The sequence below is a fragment of the Vigna umbellata genome, chromosome 7 (genome assembly GCF_029865625.1).
Source record: "Vigna umbellata cultivar VRB3 chromosome 7, Vumbellata_1.0, whole genome shotgun sequence".
Taxonomy (NCBI): domain Eukaryota; kingdom Viridiplantae; phylum Streptophyta; class Magnoliopsida; order Fabales; family Fabaceae; genus Vigna; species Vigna umbellata.
In genome coordinates, this window is record NC_142171.1 from 38,527,745 (window position 1) to 38,544,289 (window position 16,545).

Here is a 16,545-nt window from a genome sequence, read left to right on the forward strand (position 1 = left end):
GAGAAAAACTACTAGATACATGCAAACAGAATTTGTCGCATGATCATAGTTCAAGAACGTACGGAGAAAAAAGAGGAAACGACTTACCGGCTCAAAACAAGAAATTGATCGGTAGAGATTGTTGCCCTTGACGCAAGGATTATCTAGGCACTTCCTAATCGTCGAGCAGATGATCCAAGAATGAGAAAGGTTAGAGAGATGGTAGAGAACTCTAGAAAAGTAGTTTATAGAGAGATGGTAAGTTTTAAAATAATGAAACTCGTTTATAACAAAACTATTTATAATAAAACCGTTTAATATTAAAATAATCGAGTCTCACTATTTTTAGACTATCACCACTTCTAAACTACCATTTTCTAGGGTTTCACATTTTTCATCTTTAAACTAAATTATAATGTATTAGTCCCTTTATCAACTTAGGAGAAACAATCAATATATATATATATATATATATATATATATATATATATATATATCATCTCTAAACTATTATGAAAAGTTGCATTTAAAACCTAAATTAAATTATAAAGTATTTAGTTGATGTATTTTATAATGATACTTAGATAATATTTTTTTGACAACATTTTAACATTATCTACGTGTCATTCTGTTATTGGTCCATGTTGGTGTTTATGATTATTATTATTGATTGTGGAGTAATTTTGGATCAATCACAGAATGACACGTAGATGATGTTAAAATATTGTCAAAAAAATGTTGTCAAAGTATCACTATCTTTATAAAAGTCAATGTAAAATATCATTCACAATAAGCGACATGTAAATTTCTTGTGACAAGTAGAGTTATCATAATAAAATACAATATAACCTCCATATGCTATTTTTTAAGAATTATATTTTACATTGACTCTCATAAAATACATGAACTAAATACTTTATAATTTAATTTAGAGACTAAATGCAACTTTTCATAATAATTTGGAAAAAAATTTAACCTTTTACTTAAATTAATTAATATATCTACTATGCCTATAAATATATATTAGGGAAATACCTTTACTTACGTGTATTTTTGTTGTTGTTTTTTTTTTTATCATTTTGAGTTGCTCCTTGCATGAAAAATATTAGAATTGTCCGATCCTTCTTCTCCAGCTTCTTCATTATTTTCCACCTTTGCCTCATTTTTTCTTCTTGCTTGACATACTGTGTTTCTTTCTTTTTACTCCAACGCACTTCTACTATTCCCACAATTGTTTCGTGAGAGACTTTGTGTTGTTTTTTTTTCCCGCTGTGTTGTTTTCCTATGTTTGTATAACATTATTTAGTTTTACCAAGATTTGTATGATACTATATTCAATTTTTTTATCAGCAATGATATTCATTTAAATTATAATGTTTTGAATTCTTGATAACAGAGTTTCTGTTTTTGAAACTTCTACAATAACGTTTAGTTTTGTTTTGCTAGGATTTGTATGGTGTGAGACCCTTAATAATTAGCTTAAATTAATCCTGACATCTCACCCTTAATGCTTGCCACCTCATTCCCAGCCATTTAAAACCCACTTCCTAAGCTGATCACATTTCTGTCTGACGTGCACGAAGCACCACGCTCATCATTCTCTGAAACATTAAAACGCACTAAACTCTGCATGCACACACGCCACTTGTCACGTTGGAATCTTCTAAATCAGAGTTTGGTGTGCATGTGGCAACCTGTGACACGTTCTTCCAATTGAACGTTGGTTTAACCAAAACCAGACTTTTCGAAAACTCTCTCTCACTTACACGAACTCATCTTCAACCTCTGAACTCACCCTTTCATCTTCTCCAACTTCTCTCTAAAAACCCTAAACTTCTCTCTACTGTAATCCTTACGTTTCTTCTCCAATCACGTTTTCAGCACCGTAGGAACACCCACTGCATTAAGAGCTATCCATTGGACCGAACAGCTTCAAAGACTGACACTGGTAAGTCCCTTTCGTAGTTCGTCCTTAGGTTCTGGAAAAATAGAGTTTTAGTTGCATGCAAAATGGTATTCTAAGTGTTCTGTACTCTGTGGTTAGATTTGGTTCTGGAAGAGTCAAGAATCCTAAGCAAAACGTAGTTGGACGAAGCCATTTTTATACATCTAGAACAAGCTTGAATTTCAATCCGGGTAAGGGAAGCTTATATGTTTAATTTATACTGTATGTTGAATGATCTGAGTTGCATGAATGAAGAATATAAGATTTGAGTTGTATGGATGATCACTGTTATTGTGCATGTATGAATTTCATGAAGTTGAGCTGTTATGAATGGTTACTGAGATCTGATACGAATGCTGGTTTTGATTGATCTGTTATGGATGAACACTGACTTTTATGATATGTGTTGTTGATCTTGATTAAAATGCATGTTGAATTGATTATATATGAATGGAGTATGTTTATGATATATTTGGAAGGATTTGGATATTGAAACTGTATGATAATGACGTTGAAGGTGAATTAAATCTGGAATGAATGTTATAAAGTTGGAAAAAATGAAATCTGGAAAATTCTGTTAAGTTTGAGAAATCTGGAATTTTAATCTTCCCTTTTATGAATGACGCTCGTCACTGTACGGTCATAGACCGTTCGGTTTTCATTAAAATAACTTAGTTGGAATTCGTTCATTTGGAATGAATTCTGCTCGAGAACGAGCGTCCCCAATTTAGTGAATGAGCGTTCGTTTCAGCTCAGCTTAGATAAATATTTGAAACTTTATAAATACGTGACGTTCGGCCTTAAGTCGAACGTTCGTCCTCAGTGACGTTCGGCCTCATGTCGAGCGTTCGTCCTTAATGTCGTTCGGCCTCATGTCGAACGATCGTTCTATAGAGCGTTCGCCCTTATACTGAACGTTCGTCTGAATTGGTGTTCGGTATTATACCGAAGCGTTCGTCCTAAATAGCGCTCGGTTTGTATCCAGCGTTCGTTCTGATTTGTGCTCGGTCATTGACCTAGCGTTCGTCCAAAGCAGGGTTCGGTTTAAAACTGAACGCTCGTCCTTATTATTGAATTCTGAGCGAACAAAATTGACGTTCGTCCAAAGTAAATTTCTGAACGTTCGTTCATTTACAGTAAGAGTTGTTTTCTGTACTTTAACTTCTCTGGTTATTTATCTAAGCTATTCTTTATCTAAGTTATTCTGTAAGATATTTATTCTCTTAATTCAACCTAAAGTCTTTGTACTCAATATTTTCTAAGTATTACTCTGATTTTCTAAACTCAATCCCATTTAAACTATTTTAGTATTCTTAACGTCCGTAAGTGGACTATAGTTCGTTTCTTTTGTTCAGAAGCGTGAAGTCAAACGCACTGTAATAAGTTCGTTCTTATTTTGATTAAAGGATGCCTGTTGTTAATATATGAGAATGGAACAGAGAATGAGAATGTGAATAAAGGGAACTTGTTATTATGGGCGAATGATACTTGGAAAGAATTATTGGAAATGGATTTTAACGAGCGTTCCAAGGAGGAACGTCTCAGATGTGTGAAATATTGAATGGTAAAGTATGAACCTGGATAAGTTAAGCCTCGCAGTCCATCCTGATATTCCGTGATACGCCTCTTCAAGTAGAAGGGGGTATTCATGCGTGGGAATGGCAGGAGACCCTAGTCCATTGAGTACTTCGGGCAGATAGGGTTAACCTCGAGTGGCAGCTGTTTGGTGTTACCCAGTTACTACATCACTCGGGTGCAAGGACGCTTGTAACTACATGGTTCATACGGTCCGGACGGTCTGTCTTATATGTATATTGATATGCTAATTTTATGATAAGTTTCATGTTGTATGCTTGAATTGAAGTGTGACTGTATGTGTTAATTGTATAAAATTAAATATTATAAGCTTACCCTTGCATTTCCATTGTGTTGTCCACTGTACATGTATACTCCGTCTTGTCAAATGCAATGATCATCCGTTGTGGATGTGAGCAGATGGTGGTGCATCCCTTGAAGCAATGCTGGAAGAAGAAAATTTGGACGACTCCAATCTGGTTGAAGTTGAAGTAAAGGCCGAGCCTTAGAGTGCTCGTTGTAGTTAGGCTGTATATGTTAGCATAGTTATAACGTTCGGCCACCTATTTTGTAAGGCCGTTCGTCTTATTCATCTCTGATGTATTTTGGTGCACGTTAGTTTATGTATTATAGAGCGTTCACTCTTGGTTTCATTGTATGCGTTTATACGCGTCCTCTGTACTGATGCCGTTAGGCTTTTAATCCTGTTTTAATGCAAAGACTGTTTGTGATTACTGTTAATTGAAATAAATTCTGAATTATAGTGATTACTGTATTTTGGGATGTTACATTAGTGGTATCAGAGCAGTTTTGTTCTATTAAGGGACACTGTAGGGTTATGAGTGCACTGTGTTTTGCTGTGTGCTTATTGCATGTTTAATGAGTTATCACTATTTTAACTCTTAGACATTACTAACGATCGTTTGTTTTCTCTGTATCCAGAGAACAAATGGCACCTAGATTGCCTCCTCCTCCTCAACCGAATGAGTCCGAAACGTCCAACAACACTAGATTGTTGGAAACCGTGGTGGAAAGATTGCATCAACAGAACACCACGTTGCTGGAGCAAAACGCCACCTTGATGCAGCAAAACCAAGCTGCTATGCAAGGTTTGGAGGCCTCGCGTGTCAACTCTGAAAACACGCAAAGGCAGTTGATGGAGATCTTGGCTGCAACTAGAGGTGCGCCTGGAGCATCTTCTTCAAACGCTGCTCAACCGAACGCCGCTGAATGGAGTCTGGAGAGTTTCCTTCAGCATCACCCTGCCAAATTCAGTGGCAAGTGTCTTCCGGACGAGGCTGACCAATGGTTGAGGGACATGGAGAGGATTTTTAACGCCAAAAGGTGTCCGGATGAGAACAGGTTGGCGTATACAGAATACTTATTAACTGGAGAAGCAAGCCATTGGTGGGCGAGCACAAGGGCCATACTGGTAGACGCTCAACGCCCTATTACTTGGGAAGTATTCCGTAATAAGTTTTATGAGGAATATTTCCCTGACAGCGTAAAGTTTGCAAAGGAGGTGGAGTTTTTACAACTGGTTCAAGGTGGAATGTCTGTATCAGAATACACCAATAAGTTTAAACACCTTGTCCGATTCAATACAATGGCCACTAGTGAGGAGTGGCAGTGCAGAAAATTTGAGAACGGTTTGCGCAGTGATTTGAAGGTTGTAATTTCCAGCTTGTGTATCCGAACATTCCCTGCTATGGTGGAAAGAGCTAAGGTGTTAGAGAAGAATTTGGCAGAGGCAGAACGGTACAAGAAACAGCAAACAGTAAGGGGGCCAATTGTCTCAAGGGGGAATGTGAATCAGAGAGGATCCCCTTACGCTCGTCCAGCAGCCAACACAAGTGGATCTCAAGCCTTGATTCCTGCTGGACAGTCTGGGCAGCAAGGCAGTGTTGTGTGCTACAAGTGTGGAGGACCCCATTATCGTTCTTCATGCCCTCAACTGGTGGGAGTAAAATATTGCACTCGGTGTAGGCGTAATGGCCATCTGGAGAATGAGTGTAATATGGGCGGACGCGCAGTGATGAGGCCGCCAAACGCAGGAAGAAATCAGCAAGGAAGGGGTGGTCGAGCCCAAGCTACTGGGCGTGTGTACGCAATTACTGGTGCGGAAGCAGCAAGTTCAGGTACACTTATCACCAGTACTTGCTTGTTATATGGAATGCAATGTTGTGTGCTGTTTGATTCGGGGGCAACACACTCCTTCATATCGAAGGCGTGCGTTGATAAGTTGGGAATAACTGTGAGCGAGATGAATTTTGATTTGATGGTGTCAACACCAGCTGCGGGTGAAGTTAGGACGTCTACCATGTGTGTTAGATGCCCTATTGAGGTAGAAGGACGTAGGTACAAGGTGAATCTTATCTGTTTGCCTCTCAAAGACTTAGAAATAATTTTGGGAATGGATTGGTTAAATACCAATCGCATTCTCATAGATTGTGGCAAGAAGGAGTTAGTATTTCCTGAAGAAGATGAGGAATGTTTGGGTGTGACACTCGGTCAGTTGAAAGAAGATATTATGGAGGGCGCATCTTGCTTCTTGATCATGACGCATGAAGACCGAGAGGGTGCGGATGGAATTACTGAGAGTTCGTCCATTAAGTGCACTGAAGGACGAACGGTTGTGGACGAATTCCAGGATGTGTTTCCAGAAGAGATTCCTGGACTGCCTCCTGTGCGTGAAATTGAATTCACCATTGATTTGGTGACCACGGCAGCACCTATTTCAGTTCAACCATATCGGATGGCGCCTGCGGAGTTGGTTGAACTCAAGAAACAAATTGAAGAACTCATGGAGAAGCAATTCATAAGGCCAAGCGTGTCACCATGGGGAGCGCCTGTGCTTTTGGTGAAAAAGAAGGATGGCAGCTCTCGGTTATGTATAGACTACAGGCAATTGAACAAGCTGACCATCAAGAACAAATACCCGTTGCCAAGGATTGATGACTTGCTGGATCAACTGCATGGGGCAACGGTGTTCTCTAAGATTGATCTGCGTTCGGGATATCACCAAATCAGGGTGAAGGAGGATGACATCCAGAAAACAGCATTCAGATCTCGATATGGACACTACGAGTACGTGGTGATGCCATTTGGAGTAACGAACGCTCCTGCAGTGTTCATGGATTATATGAACCGTATTTTCAGGCCATATTTGGACAAGTTTGTGGTTGTTTTTATAGATGATATTCTCATCTACTCCAAGACACAAGCCGAGCATGAAGAACATTTGAGGGCAGTGCTGAGTGTGTTGAGGGAGAAGGAGTTGTATGCCAAACTGTCCAAGTGTGAATTTTGGATGAAGGAGGTGCAGTTTTTGGGCCATGTAGTCTCGGCTGGAGGTATTTCAGTGGATCCAGCTAAGGTGCGTGCAGTGTTGGAATGGAAGAGTCCTCGTTCAGTCACAGAAGTAAGAAGTTTCGTTGGTCTTGCGGGCTACTATAGGCGTTTTATTGAAGGATTTTCTAAGATAGTAGCACCCTTGACTCAGCTCACCAGGAAAGACCAACCGTTTGCGTGGACAGATTTATGTGAAGAACGTTTTCAAGAATTGAAGAATAAATTGACGAGCGCTCCAGTGCTAATTATTCCAGACACGTCCAAGCCTTTTGAAGTCTACTGTGACGCGTCTCATCAAGGGTTGGGCTGTGTACTGATGCAGGAGAAACGAGCAGTAGCTTACGCATCTCGTCAATTGAAAATCCATGAGAGGAACTACCCTACACACGACCTGGAATTGGCAGCTGTTGTATTCGCATTGAAGATTTGGAGGCATTATCTCTACGGATCAACATTTCAAGTATTCAGTGATCACAAGAGCCTCAAGTATTTATTTGATCAAAAGGAGCTGAACATGAGGCAGAGGCGTTGGTTGGAGTTCCTGAAAGACTACGAGTTTGAGCTGTTGTATCATCCTGGAAAGGCCAACGTAGTTGCGGATGCTCTCAGCAGGAAGGCAGTGCATGTCTCGTTAATGATGGTAAAGGAGCTGGATTTGGTGGAGAGCTTCAGAGATCTAAGGTTGCAGTTCGAATTAGAACCGAGCAGTATCAGGTGCTGTAACCTTAGAATTTCCAGCAACGTGTTTGATCGTATCTGGATGAAGCAACGTGAGGATGAAGAATTGGTGAAGATCTTTGATGCACTCGGTACAGATAAAGCTAAGGAGTTTAATGCTGGAACAGATGGTATGTTACGTTATCATGGTAGGACGTGCATTCCCAATGATGGCGAGCTGAAGCGGATTATTTTGGAGGAAGCTCATCACAGTCGTCTTAGCATGCACCCTGGCATGACTAAGATGTATCAAGATCTACGAAAATCGTTTTGGTGGCCTGGAATGAAGAGTGATGTAGCACGATTTGTAGCGTCTTGCTTAACTTGCCAGCGTGCTAAGGCCGAACACCAACGACCAGGTGGTTTGCTTCAACCACTGGAAATTCCTGAATGGAAGTGGGACAGCATCTCCATGGATTTTGTGACTCACCTGCCACGAACAGTGAGGAATCATGACTCAATTTGGGTGATCGTGGACAGACTAACGAAGAGCGCTCACTTCCTACCAGTGAATTTGAAGATGTCAATGACGAATTTGGCTAAGTTGTATATCAATGAGATCGTTCGTCTTCATGGAGTGCCCTCAAGCATCATTTCTGACCGAGACACGAGATTTACATCTCGGTTTTGGCAATCACTGCAAGGCGAATTGGGAAGCAAATTGCAGATGAGTTCAGCATATCATCCGCAAACTGACGGCCAATCTGAACGTACCATCCAGACACTAGAAGATTTATTGAGGACATGTGTCCTAGACCACTTAGGCGCATGGGATGAGGTCTTGCCACTGGTGGAGTTCACGTACAACAATAGTTTCCAATCTAGCATTGGAATGGCGCCGTTTGAAGCTCTCTATGGGAGGAAGTGCAGAACGCCACTTTGCTGGTTTCAAGAAGGGGAGAAAGTACTCACTGGACCTGAACTCATCCAGCAAACAACCGAGAAGGTTAAATTGATCCAAGACAGATTGAAGACGTCCCTGAGCAGGCAGAAATCTTATGCGGATAGAAGAAGGAGGCCTTTGGAGTTTGCTGCAGGAGATCACGTATTCTTGAGACTGAATCCAATCACTGGAGTGGGAAGAGTTGTTCGTCCAAAGAAGCTGTCTCCCAAGTTCATAGGACCGTATCAGATTTTAAAGAAGATTAGACCAGTAGCCTATGAACTCGCGTTACCTCCTCAATTATCAAATTTACATCCGGTCTTCCATGTGTCTCAGCTTAGGAGATACATATCTAATCCTTCTCATGTCTTGGAGCTGGAAAACATCCAACTGCACCAAGACAGAACGTTGGAACTACAACCAGTCCGCATTGAAGATGAACGTACCAAGCTGCATAAAGGAAAAGACATCCGTTTGGTAAAGATTGTATGGGACGAAAAGACTGGAGATTCAACGTGGGAAGTGGAGAGTGCAATGAGGAACTTATATCCACACCTATTCACGGGTAAGTTCTAAATTTTCGAGGACGAAAATTTTTGTAGTTATGGAGAATGTGAGACCCTTAATAATTAGCTTAAATTAATCCTGACATCTCACCCTTAATGCTTGCCACCTCATTCCCAGCCATTTAAAACCCACTTCCTAAGCTGATCACATTTCTGTCTGACGTGCACGAAGCACCACGCTCATCATTCTCTGAAACATTAAAACGCACTAAACTCTGCATGCACACACGCCACTTGTCACGTTGGAATCTTCTAAATCAGAGTTTGGTGTGCATGTGGCAACCTGTGACACGTTCTTCCAATTGAACGTTGGTTTAACCAAAACCAGACTTTTCGAAAACTCTCTCTCACTTACACGAACTCATCTTCAACCTCTGAACTCACCCTTTCATCTTCTCCAACTTCTCTCTAAAAACCCTAAACTTCTCTCTACTGTAATCCTTACGTTTCTTCTCCAATCACGTTTTCAGCACCGTAGGAACACCCACTGCATTAAGAGCTATCCATTGGACCGAACAGCTTCAAAGACTGACACTGGTAAGTCCCTTTCGTAGTTCGTCCTTAGGTTCTGGAAAAATAGAGTTTTAGTTGCATGCAAACTGGTATTCTAAGTGTTCTGTACTCTGTGGTTAGATTTGGTTCTGGAAGAGTCAAGAATCCTAAGCAAAACGTAGTTGGACGAAGCCATTTTTATACATCTAGAACAAGCTTGAATTTCAATCCGGGTAAGGGAAGCTTATATGTTTAATTTATACTGTATGTTGAATGATCTGAGTTGCATGAATGAAGAATATAAGATTTGAGTTGTATGGATGATCACTGTTATTGTGCATGTATGAATTTCATGAAGTTGAGCTGTTATGAATGGTTACTGAGATCTGATACGAATGCTGGTTTTGATTGATCTGTTATGGATGAACACTGACTTTTATGATATGTGTTGTTGATCTTGATTAAAATGCATGTTGAATTGATTATATATGAATGGAGTATGTTTATGATATATTTGGAAGGATTTGGATATTGAAACTGTATGATAATGACGTTGAAGGTGAATTAAATCTGGAATGAATGTTATAAAGTTGGAAAAAATGAAATCTGGAAAATTCTGTTAAGTTTGAGAAATCTGGAATTTTAATCTTCCCTTTTATGAATGACGCTCGTCACTGTACGGTCATAGACCGTTCGGTTTTCATTAAAATAACTTAGTTGGAATTCGTTCATTTGGAATGAATTCTGCTCGAGAACGAGCGTCCCCAATTTAGTGAATGAGCGTTCGTTTCAGCTCAGCTTAGATAAATATTTGAAACTTTATAAATACGTGACGTTCGGCCTTAAGTCGAACGTTCGTCCTCAGTGACGTTCGGCCTCATGTCGAGCGTTCGTCCTTAATGTCGTTCGGCCTCATGTCGAACGATCGTTCTATAGAGCGTTCGCCCTTATACTGAACGTTCGTCTGAATTGGTGTTCGGTATTATACCGAAGCGTTCGTCCTAAATAGCGCTCGGTTTGTATCCAGCGTTCGTTCTGATTTGTGCTCGGTCATTGACCTAGCGTTCGTCCAAAGCAGGGTTCGGTTTAAAACTGAACGCTCGTCCTTATTATTGAATTCTGAGCGAACAAAATTGACGTTCGTCCAAAGTAAATTTCTGAACGTTCGTTCATTTACAGTAAGAGTTGTTTTCTGTACTTTAACTTCTCTGGTTATTTATCTAAGCTATTCTTTATCTAAGTTATTCTGTAAGATATTTATTCTCTTAATTCAACCTAAAGTCTTTGTACTCAATATTTTCTAAGTATTACTCTGATTTTCTAAACTCAATCCCATTTAAACTATTTTAGTATTCTTAACGTCCGTAAGTGGACTATAGTTCGTTTCTTTTGTTCAGAAGCGTGAAGTCAAACGCACTGTAATAAGTTCGTTCTTATTTTGATTAAAGGATGCCTGTTGTTAATATATGAGAATGGAACAGAGAATGAGAATGTGAATAAAGGGAACTTGTTATTATGGGCGAATGATACTTGGAAAGAATTATTGGAAATGGATTTTAACGAGCGTTCCAAGGAGGAACGTCTCAGATGTGTGAAATATTGAATGGTAAAGTATGAACCTGGATAAGTTAAGCCTCGCAGTCCATCCTGATATTCCGTGATACGCCTCTTCAAGTAGAAGGGGGTATTCATGCGTGGGAATGGCAGGAGACCCTAGTCCATTGAGTACTTCGGGCAGATAGGGTTAACCTCGAGTGGCAGCTGTTTGGTGTTACCCAGTTACTACATCACTCGGGTGCAAGGACGCTTGTAACTACATGGTTCATACGGTCCGGACGGTCTGTCTTATATGTATATTGATATGCTAATTTTATGATAAGTTTCATGTTGTATGCTTGAATTGAAGTGTGACTGTATGTGTTAATTGTATAAAATTAAATATTATAAGCTTACCCTTGCATTTCCATTGTGTTGTCCACTGTACATGTATACTCCGTCTTGTCAAATGCAATGATCATCCGTTGTGGATGTGAGCAGATGGTGGTGCATCCCTTGAAGCAATGCTGGAAGAAGAAAATTTGGACGACTCCAATCTGGTTGAAGTTGAAGTAAAGGCCGAGCCTTAGAGTGCTCGTTGTAGTTAGGCTGTATATGTTAGCATAGTTATAACGTTCGGCCACCTATTTTGTAAGGCCGTTCGTCTTATTCATCTCTGATGTATTTTGGTGCACGTTAGTTTATGTATTATAGAGCGTTCACTCTTGGTTTCATTGTATGCGTTTATACGCGTCCTCTGTACTGATGCCGTTAGGCTTTTAATCCTGTTTTAATGCAAAGACTGTTTGTGATTACTGTTAATTGTAATTAATTCTGAATTATAGTGATTACTGTATTTTGGGATGTTACATATGGTATAATGTGATCATGGACTTGCTGATGTGCTAATCATGTTTATAAGAAAATTTGTATAATGTTGAAAATTCCAAAATAAAAGTAAAATTAAAAAGTTATTTTATAAATTAATTTTGTGAGATTAAGATAAATTTATCCGTCTATCTTATATATGTCAGCATTTAATGCTTTTATGTATGTTTTTTACTGTATGTATACATTATTTTCGACTTGGATGCATATATCTTTAATGATACTTTTATTGTCTTATTATACATTACATGTTTTTTTAATGATACTTTTGTTGTCTTTTTGTACACTACATGTTTTTATGAGTTTAGGTGTCAACTTTGTTTGAATATAGTTTGTGGTTCTTAAATTATTTTTTAAGACAAAGATGACTCTGAATTTTTGAATGATTTATTTTTATTCACTCTAATGTTTATAACATGGTATTAATTCAACAACTAATGCGCTAACTTTATAATTATATATAGTACGTGTTTAAGAAACTTCTACTATAGGTTTATTTTATTGTTCTGGGATTTATATAGTAGTTTAATAATGATATGCTATGTGAGACCCTTAATAATTAGCTTAAGTTAATCCTGACATCTCACCCTTAATGCTTGCCACCTCATTCCCAGCCATTTAAAACCCACTTCCTAATCTGATCACAATTCTGTCTGACGTGCACGAAGCACCACGCTCATCATTCTCTGAAACATTAAAACGCACTAAACTCTGCATGCACACACGCCACTTGTCACGTTGGAATCTTCTAAATCAGAGTTTGGTGTGCATGTGGCAACCTGTGACACGTTCTTCCAATTGAACGTTGGTTTAACCAAAACCAGACTTTTCGAAAACTCTCTCTCACTTACACGAACTCATCTTCAACCTCTGAACTCACCCTTTCATCTTCTCCAACTTCTCTCTAAAAACCCTAAACTTCTCTCTACTGTAATCCTTACGTTTCTTCTCCAATCACGTTTTCAGCACCGTAGGAACACCCACTGCACTAAGAGCTATCCATTGGACCGAACAGCTTCAAAGACTGACACTGGTAAGTCCCTTTCGTAGTTCGTCCTTAGGTTCTGGAAAAATAGAGTTTTAGTTGCATGCAAACTGGTATTCTAAGAGTTCTGTAATCTGTGGTTAGATTTGGTTCTGGAAGAGTCAAGAATCCTAAGCAAAACGTAGTTGGACGAAGCCATTTTTATACATCTAGAACAAGCTTGAATTTCAATCCGGGTAAGGGAAGCTTATATGTTTAATTTATACTGTATGTTGAATGATCTGAGTTGCATGAATGAAGAATATAAGATTTGAGTTGTATGGATGATCACTGTTATTGTGCATGTATGAATTTCATGAAGTTGAGCTGTTATGAATGGTTACTGAGATCTGATACGAATGCTGGTTTTGATTGATCTGTTATGGATGAACACTGACTTTTATGTATGATATGTGTTGTTGATCTTGATTAAAATGCATGTTGAATTGATTATATATGAATGGAGTATGTTTATGATATATTTGGAAGGATTTGGATATTGAAACTGTATGATAATGACGTTGAAGGTGAATTAAATCTGGAATGAATGTTATAAAGTTGGAAAAAATGAAATCTGGAAAATTCTGTTAAGTTTGAGAAATCTGGAATTTTAATCTTCCCTTTTATGAATGACGCTCGTCACTGTACGGTCATAGACCGTTCGGTTTTCATTAAAATAACTTAGTTGGAATTCGTTCATTTGGAATGAATTCTGCTCGAGAACGAGCGTCCCCAATTTAGTGAATGAGCGTTCGTTTCAGCTCAGCTTAGATAAATATTTGAAACTTTATAAATACGTGACGTTCGGCCTTAAGTCGAACGTTCGTCCTTAGTGACGTTCGGCCTCATGTCGAGCGTTCGTCCTTAATGTCGTTCGGCCTGATGTCGAACGATCGTTCTATAGAGCGTTCGCCCTTATACTGAACGTTCGTCTGAATTGGTGTTCGGTATTATACCGAAGCGTTCGTCCTAAATAGCGCTCGGTTTGTATCCAGCGTTCGTTCTGATTTGTGCTCGGTCATTGACCTAGCGTTCGTCCAAAGCAGGGTTCGGTTTAAAACTGAACGCTCGTCCTTATTATTGAATTCTGAGCGAACAAAATTGACGTTCGTCCAAAGTAAATTTCTGAACGTTCGTTCATTTACAGTAAGAGTTGTTTTCTGTACTTTAACTTCTCTGGTTATTTATCCAAGCTATTCTTTATCTAAGTTATTCTGTAAGATATTTATTCTCTTAATTCAACCTAAAGTCTTTGTACTCAATATTTTCTAAGTATTACTCTGATTTTCTAAACTCAATTCCATTTAAATTATTTTAGTATTCTTAACGTCCGTAAGTGGACTATAGTTCGTTTCTTTTGTTCAGAAACGTGAAGTTAAATGCACTGTAATAAGTTCGTTCTTATTTTGATTAAAGGATGCCTGTTGTTAATATATGAGAATGGAACAGAGAATGAGAATGTGAATAAAGGGAACTTGTTATTATGGGCGAATGATACTTGGAAAGAATTATTGGAAATGGATTTTAACGAGCGTTCCAAGGAGGAACGTCTCAGATGTGTGAAATATTGAATGGTAAAGTATGAACCTGGATAAGTTAAGCCTCGCAGTCCATCCTGATATTCCGTGATACGCCTCTTCAAGTAGAAGGGGGTATTCATGCGTGGGAATGGCAGGAGACCCTAGTCCATTGAGTACTTCGGGCAGATAGGGTTAACCTCGAGTGGCAGCTGTTTGGTGTTACCCAGTTACTACATCACTCGGGTGCAAGGACGCTTGTAACTACATGGTTCATACGGTCCGGACGGTCTGTGTTATATGTATATTGATATGCTAATTTTATGATAAGTTTCATGTTGTATGCTTGAATTGAAGTGTGACTGTATGTGTTAATTGTATAAAATTAAATATTATAAGCTTACCCTTGCATTTCCATTGTGTTGTCCACTGTACATGTATACTCCGTCTTGTCAAATGCAATGATCATCCGTTGTGGATGTGAGCAGATGGTGGTGCATCCCTTGAAGCAATGCTGGAAGAAGAAAATTTGGACGATTCCAATCTGGTTGAAGTTGAAGTAAAGGCCGAGCCTTAGAGTGCTCGTTGTAGTTAGGCTGTATATGTTAGCATAGTTATAACGTTCGGCCACCTATTTTGTAAGGCCGTTCGTCTTATTCATCTCTGATGTATTTTGGTGCACGTTAGTTTATGTATTATAGAGCGTTCACTCTTGGTTTCATTGTATGCGTTTATACGCGTCCTCTCTACTGATGCCGTTAGGCTTTTAATCCTGTTTTAATGCAAAGACTGTTTGTGATTACTGTTAATTGTAATTAATTCTGAATTATAGTGATTACTGTATTTTGGGATGTTACATTAGTGATATCAGAGCAGTTTTGTTCTATTAAGGGACACTGTAGGGTTATGAGTGCACTGTGTTTTGCTGTGTGCTTATTGCATGTTTAATGAGTTATCACTATTTTAACTCTTAGACATTACTAACGATCGTTTGTTTTCTCTGTATCCAGAGAACAAATGGCACCTAGATTGCCTCCTCCTCCTCAACCGAATGAGTCCGAAACGTCCAACAACACTAGATTGTTGGAAACCGTGGTGGAAAGATTGCATCAACAGAACACCACGTTGCTGGAGCAAAACGCCACCTTGATGCAGCAAAACCAAGCTGCTATGCAAGGTTTGGAGGCCTCGCGTGTCAACTCTGAAAACACGCAAAGGCAGTTGATGGAGATCTTGGCTGCAACTAGAGGTGCGCCTGGAGCATCTTCTTCAAACGCTGCTCAACCGAACGCCGCTGAATGGAGTCTGGAGAGTTTCCTTCAGCATCACCCTGCCAAATTCAGTGGCAAGTGTCTTCCGGACGAGGCTGACCAATGGTTGAGGGACATGGAGAGGATTTTTAACGCCAAAAGGTGTCCGGATGAGAACAGGTTGGCGTATACAGAATACTTATTAACTGGAGAAGCAAGCCATTGGTGGGCGAGCACAAGGGCCATACTGGTAGACGCTCAACGCCCTATTACTTGGGAAGTATTCCGTAATAAGTTTTATGAGGAATATTTCCCTGACAGCGTAAAGTTTGCAAAGGAGGTGGAGTTTTTACAACTGGTTCAAGGTGGAATGTCTGTATCAGAATACACCAATAAGTTTAAACACCTTGTCCGATTCAATACAATGGCCACTAGTGAGGAGTGGCAGTGCAGAAAATTTGAGAACGGTTTGCGCAGTGATTTGAAGGTTGTAATTTCCAGCTTGTGTATCCGAACATTCCCTGCTATGGTGGAAAGAGCTAAGGTGTTAGAGAAGAATTTGGCAGAGGCAGAACGGTACAAGAAACAGCAAACAGTAAGGGGGCCAATTGTCTCAAGGGGGAATGTGAATCAGAGAGGATCCCCTTACGCTCGTCCAGCAGCCAACACAAGTGGATCTCAAGCCTTGATTCCTGCTGGACAGTCTGGGCAGCAAGGCAGTGTTGTGTGCTACAAGTGTGGAGGACCCCATTATCGTTCTTCATGCCCTCAACTGGTGGGAGTAAAATATTGCACTCGGTGTAGGCGTAATGGCCATCTGGA